A 15,000-nucleotide genomic window follows, 5' to 3' on the forward strand; every position below is an offset into this window, starting at 1 on the left:
TCTTCTTCCTCTTCTTCGTCTTCTTCTTCTTAAGTAATGAATGTTCGACTTTTCTTTTACTTTCATTTGTCCTTCATTTGTTTATTCACTGCAGCCAGCCTCTCTCTCTCTCTCTCTCTCTCTCTCTCTCTCTCTCTCTCTCTCTCTCTCTCTCTCTCTCTCTCTCTCTCTCTCTCTCTCTCTCTCTCTCTCTCTCTCTCTCTCTCTCTCTCTCTCTCTCTCTCTCTCTCTCTCTCTCTCTCTCTCGTTCTCTCTCTCTCTCTCTTTGTCCCAACTTGATAGTCAGTTCCTTCATGCACGCAGAGAGAGAGAGAGAGAGAGAGAAAGAGAGAAGAGAGAGAATGAGAAAGATGGAAAGAAAGGAAGAAAGAAAAAAGAATGAAAGAAAGAATGAGAGAATGTAAGGATAAAAAAAGAATGAAAGAAAGAAAGAGAGGATGAAAGGATGGGAAAAAGAATGAAAGAAAGAAAGAGAGAATGAAAGGATGAAAAAAAGAATGCGAGGATGAAAAGATGGAAAAAAATGGAAGAAAGAGAGGCTGAAAAAATAAATACACCACAAATAGAAAGGGAAAATAAAGAGAAAAGATAAAGTATGGAAAAAATAAACAACCAAATAATATACAGAATGAAAATAATAGAGAAAGAAAAACAGAGAAAAAATAATAATATGCAAACAAAAAAAATGAGAAGACAAGAGAAACAAACACGAAACAAAACAGAAGAAGAATAAAGAGGAAGAAAAAGCAAATACAAACAAACAAAACGAATAGAAAGGAAGAAAAATAAGGGAAAGGAAGAAAAAAAGAATGAAAGAAAGAAAACAAATTTGACAATCACACCGACAAGCCAGAACGACACACAACAGGATTAAAAAGATAGATAGATACACAGACAGATAGATAAACAGATGGATAGATACACAGACACACAACTGAACAGACAGATAGACAGATGGATAGATACACAGACATACAACTAAACAGACAGACATTGAGAGAAGACAGACTGACACACATGACACACAAAGACAGACATAAACACTCAAGCAGACGAAGACACAGACAAGACACAGACACACGACAAACGAACGCACAGACATAGAGAGACATGATGATTGGATTGTAAATTAAAAGAAACGGAAGGAATAAAAAACAAAGGAAGACGCGGGAAAGAGGATAAAGGAAACGGTGAAGAAAAACAAGAAAAACAGAAGAAAAACAAAGAAACAAGAAAACAGAAGGAAAACAAGAAAAACAAGAAAAACAAAGGAAGAAAAGAAAACAGAAAAACAGAAGAAAAACAAAGGAAGACAAAACAGAAAAGAAAACAGAAAAACAGAAGAAAAACAGAAGAAAAACAAAGGAAGACAAAACAGAAAAACAGAAGAAAAACAGAAGAAAAACAAAGGAAGAAAACAAAACAGAAAAGAAAACAGAAAAAAAACAAGAAAAACAGAAGAAAAGCAGGGGAAGAAGACACGGGAAAGAGGATAAAGGAAACAATGAAGAAAAACAGAAGAGGAAAACTCGATAAAGAAAAGACAGAAGACAAACACACACAAAAAGACTCACAGACACACAGATAGAGAGACAGACACACACACACACAGGATAAACAAATAACACATGCAAACACAAACAAAGGAGAGGTAACTTAATTTTTTCTTCCTTTCTTTCTTCCTTTCTTTTTCTTCTGGTTCTTAAATTTCTCCTTCAATTGTTTTTTTTCTTTTCTTCCTTTTTTAAAATTTGTGTAGTTGATGGAGGTGTTTTTATTCTATTTTAAGTAATGTCATGATTATAAGAACGTTCCAAAACAGCGTATAATTCTTAAGACTTTTACTTAATCATTAAATCGTTAGGTCAGAAGCAAATACAGTAAGTAGCATTAGTAAGTGAGTATACGTAGGTTAATGGGTAGGTAAGTAGCATCAGTATAGGTAAGTCAATGAGTAGATAAGATAACTAGTCGGTAATTAGTAAGCATCAATAGGTAAATAAATGGTAAGTAAATCAGTGGGTAAATAAAATAATGGGGTAGGTAAGTCAATGGGTGGGTGAGTATGTAGCATCGGTAGGTAAGTAAGGTAAGTAGGGTAGGTGGATGGATGGGGCAGGGAGTGAGTGAGTCAGGAAATGAGTCAGATATGTGGTGAGTCATGTCCCTACACCTCCTTCCCACCACCACCATCATCACCATCATCACCACCACCACCACCCTCATCACCACTACCACCACCACCACCACCACGTGACAGCCCAAACAGCGGCCTCATGAGTCAAAGGATGTGAGGCTTCTGTAGATGAGAGGAGGAGGAGGAGGAGGAGGAGGAGGAGTAGGAGTAGGAGATGATTAAGGAACGTGTTTTGAATGGAATAGAAGATGAAATTTGAGAAGGGAGTTGAGGGAATGGATAAGGAAAAAGAAAAGGAAAGAAGGGAGTTAGGAGAAAGTAATGAAAGGAAAGGAAAGAAGAGGAAAGGAAAGGGAGGAAGGAAAGAAAACCAAAGAAAAGAGAGAGGAATAAAGTGAGAGAAAGGGGAAGGGGAAGGGAGTGTAAGGAAACAAAACGAAGAAAAAGAAGAGAAAGAGGATTGATTGAAAGAGGGTGAAGGAAACAGAGAAGAGAGGGAGACGAGAGGAAGAGAAAAATAAACAAAAACAAAGACAGAGGATCGAAGGAAAGAGGGCAAAGGAAACAGAGAAGAAAAGAGAAGAATAAAAGAAAATTACAAAACAACTCAGTAAGGAGATAATGGAGAGGAAGAAAAGTAAAGAAAATGAAAAAGAATGAAAAAAAAACTTAAAATAATACAAAGAAAAAGAGAAAATGAAGAAATAAACCCCAAAAAATATGAAAGAAGGAAAAAAAAGAAAACGATGAGATAACAGAAAAGAATAAGAGGAAGAAAAGTAGTGAACGAAAAAGAGAAAACGAAGAAAACAAAAAGGAAACATTGAGAGAACAGAAAAGGAAGAAAGAGAAAGGCGAAGAACAAACAGCTAAACAAAAGAGTAAAGAGAAGCAAATGAAAAGTGACGAAGTGAAAGGGTGAAGAGGAGGAGGAGGAGGAGGAGGAGGAGGAGGAGGAGGGGGGGGGTGAAGGGAGGAGCAGCATCGGGTCAGGGAGATGGATGTGTGAGATGCAAATGATGTGTTGGAAGGTAATGGTGAACGATACATCATGTCACCATAGCCGCCGACACCACCACCACCACCACCACCACCAACAACAACAACACCATCACCACCATCACCACCATCAACACCACAACCACCACCACCACCACCAACAACAACAACAACAACACCATCAACACCACAACCACCACCACCACCACCAACAACAACAACAACAACAACACCATCAACACCACAACCACCACCACCACCACCACCACAATACCCCCATCACGTACATCATCTCCTCCATCACCATTACCACCATCTCCACCATCACCAACCATCATCACTATCACAGCCTTCTCTTGTAGTACAAATATTTAACTTTTCATCACCACAATCACCATCACTACCACCATCACCTCCACCACCCTCATCTCTTCCTCCTCCACTACCACCACCACCACTAAAACGACCACCACCACCACCGCATACTTCACGACCCCAAGAATACCACCACCACCACCACCACCCCCACCACCACTATTCTATTAAACTGTCGAACAAGAGGGCGTGGTGGTGTTAGTGGTGATAGAGAGAGGTAGTATATGGTCCTCCCTCTGCTATGATAAACTACACCTGCTACTGCTTCTACCACACCTACAACTACACTACTACCACTACTACTACTACTACTACTACTACTACTACTGCTACAATGGAACAAGACTAAGAAAAGGAGGAAAAGAAGGATTGGGATAGGAGGAGGAGGAGGAGGAGGAGGAGGAACCTGAAGAGAGAGCACAACTGACAAAGAAAAGGTTAAGGGAGAAAATGAGAATGTAGAGTAGATGGCTGATGAGGAGGAAGAAATAGAGAAGAAAAAGGAGGAGGAGGAGGAGGAGACAGGAAGGAGGAGGTTCAGAAGCTAGAGAAAGAAGGGGAGGAAGAGAGGCTGCAGGAGGAGGAGGAGACAGGAAGGAGGAGGTTCAGAAGCTAGAGAAAGAAGGGGAGGAAGAGAGGCTGCAGGAGGAGGAGGAGACAGGAAGGAGGAGGTTCAGAAGCTAGAGAAAGAAGGGGAGGAAGAGAGGCTGCAGGAGGAGGAGGAGGAGGAGGAGGAGGAAGAAGAAGAGGAGGAGTGTTTGCAGAGGGAGTCATTGGGTTCCGTTTATGAGCCGTGAAGCCAAATAAGCAACACACACGCACACACACACACACACACACACACACACACACACAGCCTCCTTGATTCCCACACACGCAAACTTGCACAAACTCATACACACACATTTCCCCTTAAACAGAATACGTACAGCCACGCCCTCACACACACACACACACACACACACACACACACACACACACACACACCTGTCCCGCCCCTGATTAAAAATTCTTACACAGTGTCTTGACCGATACTTGATCTTGGGACGTCCTGCGATGCCCTCCCACGGCCCCTGCTTCCTCCCCCCCCCCCCTCCTCTCTCTCTCTCTCTCTCTCTCTCTCTCTCTCTCTCTCTCTCTCTCTCTCTCTCTCTCTCTCTCTCTCTCTCTCTCTCTCTCTCTCTCTCTCTCTCTCTCTCTCTCTCTCTCTCTCTCTCTCTCTCTCTCTCTCTCTCTCTCTCTCTCTCTCTCTCTCTCTCTCTCTCTCTCTCTCTCTCTCACCCACCCACACACCCACACCCACACACACACAAACACACACACACGGGTCTCTACTAAGGGCTGAGTCGGTCTCTTGACTTATCTCTTCTGGGTTCTCCTGTTCTCTGCCTCTTGGCCATGTGTGAAGAAGAAGAGGAGGAGGAGGAGGAGGAGGAGGAGAAGTTAAGGAAGGTTAAATAATAGTAAAAAAGCAGTAGGTCGAGAATCAAGGGAGTAAGAAGAAGAGAACGAGGAAGAAGAGAAGGAAGAAGAGAAATAGAGAAGATGAAATATAGAGGAGAAGAGAAGGAAGGAGGTTGCAGAAAAAGGAAGAAGAAAAGAAAAAGTAAGACAAGGAAGAAGAAGAGATGAAGAGAGTAAGGAAGAAGAGAAACAGAAAGGAAGAAGAAATAGAAACGAGAAGGGAAGGAAGGAAGGAGAAGGAGGAAGAAATGAAGGCAACGAAATAAGCGAAGTATTCAGATTTCAGTAAGTAGGAAGAGGAGGAGGAGGAAGATATGGAAGACAAAGGGGAAAAAAAAATAACAGGCGAAGAGGAGAGGAATGAAGAGATTAGGTTTAGTGAAGGAGGAAGAGGAAGAAAATGAAGCAAAGAGGAAAAAATAAGGGAGGAAAATATTTAGTGTAGTTTAAGGGAGGAAAAGGAGGAGAAAAAGAAGGAAGAGACGAAAGAGGACAAAAACAAGAGGAGGAAGAGAAGGAATCAATTTAGTTTATTTAAGAAAGAGGAGGAGGAAGAAGGGAGTAAGGAAGAGAAAATGAAGTAAGAGGATGAAGAGTAAAAAGAAATATAGCTCAGTTAAAGAAGAAGAAGAAGAAGAGAAGAGGGAGAGAAGGAAGAGGAAGAGGAAGAAGAGAGGTTTTGTTGGTGCTTTCAGGTGGGCGTGAAGGAGGAGGAGGAGGAGGAGGAGGAGGAGGCTGGCGCGGTGACTGAACATACTGACCAAGGGGTGTGTGTGTGTGCGTGTGTGTGTGTGTGTGTGTGTGTGTGTGTGTGTGTGTGTGTGTGTGTGTGTCATATCATATTTATTGCAACACTTAAATTCCTCTTCATCTTTGTTTATTCCGTTCTTTACCTTTTTATTTATTTTCTTCCTTTTAAACATTATTATTATTATTATTATTATTATTATTATTATTATTATTATTATTATTATTATTATTATTATTATTATTATTATTGTCACTATTCTCTCTCTCTCTCTCTCTCTCTCTCTCTCTCTCTCTCTCTCTCTCTCTCTCTCTCTCTCTCTCTCTCTGTGTGTGTGTGTGTGTGTGTGTGTGTGTGTGTGTGTGTGTGTGTGTGTGTGCCTTTCAACTCGTATTGCGCACTCACACACAAAGAGAGAGAGAGAGAGAGAGAGAGAGAGGTTCATATTATTTAACATGTTTACTTTTCCGTCATGACTTGAAGTTCCATACTGTCTCTCCTCCTCCTCCTCCTCCTCCTCCTCCTCCTCCTCTTCCTCCTCCTCCTCCTCCTCGTGACTAAACAATTTCTTTCCTTTTCTCTTCTTCCCTTCCTTCTTTGCCTCTATTTACTCTCGTGCTAACACTGAGCTTGTTTTTTTCCCTCCTTCCTTCCTCCCTCCCTTCCTTCCTTCCTTCCTTCCCTCCTTCCTTCTCCTTTCTTCCCCTTCTGATGTTTTATTTCCTTTGCTTCATTTCCTCCATTCCTTTCTTTATTGTTTCCTTCACAAGCTAATTTTCTCTCTTTCACTCTTCCTTTCTTCTTTCTTTTCTTATTCCACTTCCTTTCCTTCTTTCTTTCCTCCATTTCTTTCATTTTTTTGTCCTTGTGCTCTCCCATTCCTTCCTTCAATCTTTTCTCCCTCCTTCCTTCTCCTTCCTTCACTTTCTTTCTTTATTCCATTCCTTCCCTTCTTCTCTCCTTCACCTCTCCCAGCTTCTTCCTTTTTGTATCCTTATTCTCTTCCTCCTTACTTCTCCTTCCTTCACTTTCTTTCTTTATTCCATTCCTTCCCTTCTTCTCTCCTTCACCTCACCCAGCTTCTTCCTCTCCATCTTTCCTTTCTTCCCTTTCTTCCTCTCCCTATCATTCTTTCTGCCTCGTGTCTGTCTTCCATTTTTCTCGTTTCTTAATATCTCCTCTTCCATCTACTTCAATTCCTTCCTTTTATCTCTCCTTCACTCTCTCTCTCATTCGTCTCTATCATCTTCCTCCCTTGCTTCCCTTATTTTTTTTCCTTTTCTCTCTTCATTCCTGTTCGTCATTTCTCTCTTACACCCTTCTTCTTTTTCCTTTTTTCTCTTCTTATCAACGTCTTTCTCTCTTCAGCCATTCCCTTCTTCTTTTCTTCATCCTTTCTTTCCGTCATTATCTTTCTTTTCTCTTTGGCTTTCCTACTCCTTTTCATTTTCTCTCCAATTCCTTCATTTTTCTCTCCTATTCTTTTTTTATCATCTCTCCCATTCCTTCATACGTTTTCCCTCCCTTTCTTCCTTTCTTTTATTCCATCTTCGCCAATGTTTTCTTTCTAATTTTCCTTTCATTTAATTTTTCGTCTTTTCTTCCATCCTTTTTCCAGTCATTCCTTCTTATTTCCTCTCCCTTTTTCCTCCCTTAATTCTAGGTTCTCTTTTTTCTCCCTTTTCCCTCCTTCACTGCTCCCATTCCCTTCCTTCTTCCTCTCTCCCATCCCTCACTTCTATTCTTCCTTGCCCTATTCCTTTCCTTCGTTCTTCACCCTCTCTCACATTCCTTTCTTCTTGTCAACCTTTTTTCCTTTCTTATTTTTCTCTCACATTCCTTTCCTACATTTTTCTCTCCTTTCCTTCCTTCCTTCATTTTTCGTTCTCTCTCCCTTTCCTCTCTCCCCTTTCTCCTCCTCCTCCTCCGTTCCATTTCTTCCCCTTTCTTTGCCATATTCTTTCCCATTCCTTCCCTCTTTTCTTTCTCTCCTTCTTTCTTCCTGTTTATGGTCCTTTCTTCTGTTCCTTCATTTATTATTTCCTTCTCACATTTCTTTCCCTCATTTTCCCTCCCCCTCTTTCTCCCTTCCTTTTTCGTTCTGTTTCTCCTTCCTCCTCCTCCCCTTCTATTCCTTCCCCTCTTCCTCCTCCTCCCCTTCCATTCTTTTTTCCTCCTCCTCCTCCTCCTCCTTCTGGGGGCTTCGTGGTGCAGTGGTTAGCACACTCGGCTCACAACCGAGAGAGCCTGGGTTCGATTCCCGGGCGGAGTGGAAAAATTTGGGCGGCTTTTCCGATACTCTACGCCCCTGTCCACCCAGCAGTGAATGGGTACCAGGTGTTAATCGGGGGTTGTGTCCCGTCTCCTGGGATCTGTTGCCTTCTCCTATGATTCCTTCCCCTCCTGTCTCTCTCCGGCATATGACCACAGATGTTGCGCCGACTAAACGAAACATTCCATTCCTCCTCCTTATCTTTATTTCCTTCACTAGTTTCCTTTTCTTTCTTTCTTCTTTTCTTTCATTTCACATTCCTTCCTTCTTTCTTCCTTTGTTTATCGTCCTCTCTCTCATCTCTCCTTTACCCCCCCTCCTTCTCTCTCTCTCTCTCTCTCTCTCTCTCTCTCTCTCTCTCTCTCTCTCTCTCTCTCTCTCTCTCTCTCTCTCTCTCTCTCTCTCTCTCTCTCTCTCTCTCTCTCTCTCTCTCACACACACACACACACATTCCTTCCTCACATTTTTTCTCCTTCTTTACTTTATTTTTCCCATTCCTCTCTCCCATTCCCCTCTCCCCTCCTCCCCTCCATTCCCTCTCCTCACCAGCCTCCTTTTCTCTCCTTGTTTCCAACCTCTCACGTTCCTTCCTTCCCTTTTTCTCTCGCCTTCTTTAATCTTCGTTTATGGTTCTCTCTCATATTTCCTTTTATTCTCTCTCCCTCTCCCCTCCATCCCTTTATTTTTCGTTCTCTCCCATTTCTTTCTCCCCCTTCCTCTCTCCTCCTCCTCCTCCTCCCCTCCCTCACAGCTCGCCTTACGTCATGTGTTTAGGTGGGCGGCTTAAGTTGACTTACGTAAGTTCTTTGCTATTCCTGCGGCCTCTTGAGCTTAACCTTTCCTTCCTTCCTTCCTTCATTCATTCCTTGTTTGGTTCCTTTGTTCATTGTTTGCCTTCCTTTGTGTGTTTGTTTGTTAATTGGTTCCTTCTTTTCTGCTCCTGTTCTTTATTTTTCGGTAACATTTCCTTCCTTCCTTCCTTCCTTCATTCCTTCCTTCCTTCCTCTCTTCTTTTCTTTATTCACTCATTCACTCCTTATTTCCTTTGTTCCTCGCCTTTGTTCCTTCTTTTCTGCTCCTGTTTCTTTATTTTTCGGTAACATTTCCTTCCTTCCTTCCTTCATTCCTTCCTTCCTTCCTCTCTTCTTTTCTCTCTTCACTCATTCACTCCTTGTTTCCTTTGTTCCTCGCCTTTGTTCCTTCTTTTCTGCTCCTGTTTCTTTATTTTTCGGTAACATTTCCTTCCTTCCTTCCTTCCTTCCTTCATTCCTTCCTCTCTTCTTTTCTTTCTTCACTCATTCACTCCTTGTTTCCTTTGTTCCTCGCCTTTGTTCCTTCTTTTCTGCTCCTGTTTCTTTATTTTTCGGTAACATTTCCTTCCTTCCTTCCTTCCTTCATTCCTTCCTTCCTCTCTTCTTTTCTCTCTTCACTCATTCACTCCTTGTTTCCTTTGTTCCTCGCCTTTGTTCCTTCTTTTCTGCTCTTGTTTCTTTCCTTTAATAATGTGTGTTCGTTTGTTCCTTTCTTCCTTCACTTATTTGCTTCCTCCTTCATTCATCTGTTCATTCACTTGTTCCTTTTTTTATTCATCCATTCATCTGTTTCGTTCTCTTTCTTATTCAGGTCTTTGTTTCATTTGCTCTTTTTTTTCCTTCCTATATTTTTTTTTCATCTTATTTCATATGTTTATTTATCTGTTAATTCATTCTTTCATATATTTCCTGTATACATTTTCTTTCTTAAGTTTGTTTCCCTCCTATAATCATCGGTTCATTATTTTTTCTTTCTTCCTTCCTTCCTTCCTTTCTTCTTTTTCCTTCCATTCATAGGCATTTTATTTTCCCCTCCTAACATTTGTTTCTCAATATCCGCGTGTAATTTTCTATTTTTTCAGCCTCCCAATGACACTTTATTTATCCTTCTTCCTTCATTTGTTCCTTCACTTTTTTCTTCTTCATTTTCTTCCTAAAAATAAGTTCATTACTATACTTGCATGCCCTTGATTGATTTTACGCTTCCTTCCTTCCTTTCTTCTTTACTCCTTCCATTCATAGGCATTTTATTTATCCTTCCTAACATTTGTTTCTCAATATCCGCGTGTAATTTTCTATTTTTTCAGCCTCCCAGTGATACCTTATTTATCCTTCGTCCTTCATTTGTTCCTTCACTTTTTTTCTTCTTCATTTTCTTCCTAAAAATAAGTTCATTACTATACTTGCATGCCCTTGATTGATTTTACGCTCCCTTTCGCCTTTCTTCTTTTTCCTTCCATTCAAAGGCATTTTATTTTCCCCTCCTAACATTTGTTTCTCAATATCCGCGTGTAATTTTCTATTTTTTCAGCTTCCCAATGACACCTTATTTATCCTTCTTCCTTCATTTGTTCCTTCACTTTTTTCTTCTTCATTTTCTTCCTAAAAATAAGTTCATTACTATACTTGCATGCCCTTGATTGATTTTACGCTTCCTTCCTTCCTTCCTTTCTTCTTTTTCCTTCCATTCATAGGCATTTTATTTTCCCCTCCTAACATTTGTTTCTCAATATCCGCGTGTAATTTTCTATTTTTTCAGCCTCCCAATGACACCTTATTTATCCTTCTTCCTTCATTTGTTCCTTCACTTTTTTTCTTCTCCATTTTCTTCCTAAAAATAAGTTCATTACTATACTTGCATGTCCTTGATTGATTTTACGCTTCCTTCCGCCTTTCTTCTTTACTCCTTCATCCTTCACCCTTCCTTCGTTCTTGACTTTCCGTACCTGATCAAGTGCATTAACCCTTCCTTTCATACTCTTCTTACATGACTATTTGTTACCTTCAAACCTCTCTAACCAATTTTTCCCTTTCTTTCTTTCTTTCTTTCTTTCTTTCTTTCCATTCTTTCCTTCCTTAGTCTCTCCATTACTATTTCTTTTCTTTCTTTCTTTCTTTCCTTCTATTCTTCTCTCCTATATTATATTGTTTTCTTCCTTCCTTAGTCTCTCCATTACTATTTCCTTTCTTTCTTTCTTTCTTCATTTCTCTCTCTCTCTCTCTCTCTCTCTCTCTCTCTCTCTCTCTCTCTCTCTCTCTCTCTCTCTCTCTCTCTCTCTCTCTCTCTCTCTCTCTCTCTCTCTCTCTCTCTCTCTCTCTCTCTCTCTCTCTCTCTCTCTCTCTCTCTCTCTCTCTCATTAATCATATAAAAACTCGATGAAAAATGAATAAAACAAATAATAACACACTGTAACTATATACCAGTAGTAATAGTAGTAGTAGTAGTAGTAGTAGTAGTAGTAGTAGTAGTGGTGGTGGTGGTGGTGGTGGTGGTCGACGAAGGCAAGACTATAAATAAAACACTTAAGGAATCCAACTCCACTACTGATGCTTCTCTACTATTACCGGGTCACACACACACACACACACACACACTTCAGACTCACACTTTAATTAAACACGAAAGGCGGCTCACGACTCCCTTGTGTGTGTGTGTGTGTGTGTGTGTGTGTTTTAATAATAAGCGCAAGAAGAAACTGAGAAGAGACAGAAGAAGAAGAAGAAGAAGACGTAGACGAAGACGAAGAAGAAGAAGAAGAAGAAGAAGTAGAAGACGAAGACGAAGAAGAAGAAGAAGAAGAAGAAGATGACGAAGAAAAAGAAGGGAGAGGAAAAAAAACTGGATGAAGAAAAATATGAAGAGGAAAAAGAAAACAAGAAAGAGGAAAACAACAACAACAACAACAACAGCGCGGGCTCAGTCCCACACATTAAAGCATTAGGAGGGATGACGATGCGATTCTGTTCAAGTGTTGATAGCCGATCTAAATGCATTCTGATCCCCCTCCTTCCCTCCTCTTAAATCCCCCTCCTCTCCTCTCCTTCTTTTTTCTTCCTCCATTACTTCCCTTCTTTTTCCTTTGCTCCCATTTCCCTTCTTCTATTCCATTCCTTTCTTTCATTGTCTTTTCTTCCTTTTCCTTCTCCGTTTCTCCTTTTCTTCTCTTCCTTGACCTTTTTCTCTATTTCCTCGTTTCTCTCCCCTTCTCTTATCTCCGCCTTATCCTTCCTTTCCCCTTCCTTTGCTTTCTTCCTCCCTTTTCATTCTTTTCTCCCTTCTTTCTTGTCATTCTCCTTCTCTCATTCCCTTCCCTTTCCTTCTCTCCTTCCACTCACTTGTTTCGTTATTTTCTTCTGTTTCCTTTACTCCATTTTTCCTTTCCTTCTCGTCTTTCTTCCTTTTTTCAATATTTCCCTCTTTTCTTCACATTTCCCTTCCCTGTCTCTCCTTTCTCTCCCTTTCATTTCATTTCCTCCTTTCTACTTTCTTCTTCCCGTCTCTCCCATCCTGTTCCTTTGCCTTTTCTTTCCCTTAACCCTCTTTATATTTCCTCCTTCTACCTCCATCTACCTTTTTTTTCCATATCTCCTTCCCTCTCTTCTCTATTATATTCTCCATCCTTTCCTTCCGCTCCCTTTTGTTTTCATATCTCCCTTCCACTTTCTTCTTTTCTTCTCTATCTCTTCCACCCTGTTTTCATACTTTCCTCTTTACCTTCCTCCACAATTTATCCCTTCCCTCCCTTCCACTTCCTTCCATATCTCCCTCCTTCTCTTCACTCTCAAGATCTATATAAACGTGTGTATGTACTTCTTGCTCATTATCGAATGCTTCTTCCCTTCCTCCTCTTCCCTTCCTCTCCCTTCCCTGCACTTCTCTCCCTTTCAGTTTCTTGTCAAATTTTCTCTTCCATTTTCTGTCTCTTTCATCTTGTTCCTATACTTTCTTATTTTCATTTCTTAACCTTTTTTCCTTCCTTCTCGTCCTTCTACTTCTTTCTATATCTCCCTTCTTGTCTCTTCATTGCTATATTCTACTTCCCTTCCTCCCTTCTTTTCTCCCTCCTGCCTCTTCACCGTTATGTTCTCCCTCCCTCCTTCTCTCTCTCGCCTTCCTTCCCTTCACTTCTCCGCCTCTTACTCTGGATCGTGTTGTGCTCGGGTTAACACCTTCTGACGTAATCGGGTTATTATTAGAACCGGTCCCGGATTCAAGAGCGCCAATCTCGAGCAAAGTGTATTACCTCAGCTGGCCGTGGCCGCGCACCCTGGCAACGCGAGCGAGGGAGTGTTGGGGCTTGTGTGTTGTCCAGCGCTTCCGTGTGGCTTTGGTTTTGATACAGACGAAAAATAGAAAATAAAATAACAATGATAATGAGAAAAAAGGTGATAAAATGGCAAATTATTAATATGGTAACAAATGTAAAATGATAAATGATTGATAAAATAGACTACATTGGATAGTGTTTGAACCGATTTTTTTTGTCATTGAACACTTTCTTCTTGTCTTTTTTATTATGAAGATACGAGTTAAATTTAAAAAGAAAATATTGAAAAGTGTGTGAACAGATTTTTCGTGGTTTTCTGCAACATCCAACACTTCCTCGCGGCCTGGCTTTTGATATCGACACAAATAAGAGAAGACAGAGAGGAAAATCGACACTGCATGAGGAAATTTTTGTTTTATTTTTATGCCTCCTCTAACAATTCCTCGCGGCCTGGCTTTTGATAGCAACACAAGTAAGAGAAAACCGAAAGGAAAATCAACACTGCATGAGGAGAGTTTATATATATATATTTTTTTATTTTTATGCCTCAACTAACACCTCGCAGTCCGGTTCTTTTCTTATACACACACGAGTTAAGAGAAAGTTGAATGTTCTTTGAAGATAAACATTGTAGCTTCGTGCGTGCAATCTGAAACGCGTCTGAATTAAAAAAGAAAACAAGACCGCGAGAAAGTGTTAAACAATACATAAAACCACGAAAAATCTGTTCACAAACTTTTCAATATCTTCTTCCTCGCGGCACTGCTCCTCACACAGACCCAGATAAAGCGGAAATAGAAAAAATATTGAATGAGCAGATTTTTTGTTGTTGTAATTTCATGCATTCCCAAGCACTTTCTCGCTGCTTTGCTTTTTATTGAGGCGAGTGAAGGGAAAACAGAAAATACTGAATAGCGTGTGAGCTAAATGTAAGAAGTATACTTGTTTTTATACACAAGTTAAGTTAAACAAAAGAGAGAATGAAAAGTCAGTCGCCTGCATTTTGAAGAGAATACGTCACCTTCCTTTCCCCTCTTCCGCCCCTTCCTCCTCTTCGTTACCTCCTTCTTCCTCCCTTCCCCTTCCCTTCGCTCCCTCCTTTCTCCTCTCTTCTCTTGGCTTCCCGATTCCTCCCCTCCTCCTCCTCTCTCTCTCTCTCTCTCTCTCTCTCTCTCTCTCTCTCTCTCTCTCTCTCTCTCGTGTTGAGTAGAGATGATGCAGTTTATCTTTTTTAAGTGTACTGGAAGGAAGACAGACACACACAGAGAGAGAGAGAGAGAGAGAGAGAGAGAGAGAGAGAGAGAGAGAGAGAGAGAGAGAGCGCGCGCCTGGCACCAAGGGGCATACGTCTTCATCAGCGCGGGCAACAGGCTCAGGGTTGGTTCATGACCCTTTTGACGGCTCGCAGCGCAGCAAGACAATAAAACGCGATCACAAACAATTGCCGGAGACGGACGGGAAAACACACACGGCAACACTTGACGAGGCGCGGCGGGTTAATGCAAGTAGAGCTGAGGGGATTAGAGGAAGATTACCGCTGTTTAATGTGTTTGTGGCTCAACAGGACGATAACCTACACTTGACACAGTTGCATAGAGGAGGAGCTGTAACCGGCATCACGAGGCGCGGTGTGTTGATCCTGTTACTGAGTTAGGAGTATTACTAAAGGATTACTGTTTTATGTGCGTTTTAACGGTCTGTGGCGCAACAGGACGATAAAGATAACACTTGACACATTTGCAAAGAAGGTTGGTGAAAAATATGCATTGCTAAATTTCAGGAGGGTGCGGCATGTTGATTCAAGTGATGAGTTGAGAGGATTGCAGAAGGATCACCGCTGTTTTGTGCGCCTTTCAACGCTCTGTGGTGCAACGGGACAGTAAAAATAACACTTGACACTTGCACAGAAGTTTAGATGAAAAAAT

At 41.1% G+C, this 15,000-nt stretch overlaps 1 protein-coding gene and 1 long non-coding RNA gene across 3 annotated transcripts in view; both read right to left on the reverse strand.

Moving 5' to 3' along the window:
* LOC126983862 (uncharacterized) overlaps positions 1-15,000 on the reverse strand; it is a 76,328-nt gene that overhangs the window by 50,495 nt on the left and 10,833 nt on the right. The gene's annotated exons all lie outside the window — the stretch shown is intronic.
* LOC126983866 (uncharacterized) lies at positions 9,052-10,957 on the reverse strand. Its single transcript, XR_007736272.1, has 2 exons — positions 10,353-10,957; positions 9,052-10,128 (listed from the first exon to the last, which is right to left on the reverse strand). It is a non-coding gene; the product is annotated as an uncharacterized LOC126983866 (long non-coding RNA).

The sequence above is a fragment of the Eriocheir sinensis genome, chromosome 55 (assembly GCF_024679095.1).
Source record: "Eriocheir sinensis breed Jianghai 21 chromosome 55, ASM2467909v1, whole genome shotgun sequence".
In the NCBI taxonomy this organism is placed as follows: Eukaryota; Metazoa; Arthropoda; class Malacostraca; order Decapoda; family Varunidae; genus Eriocheir; species Eriocheir sinensis.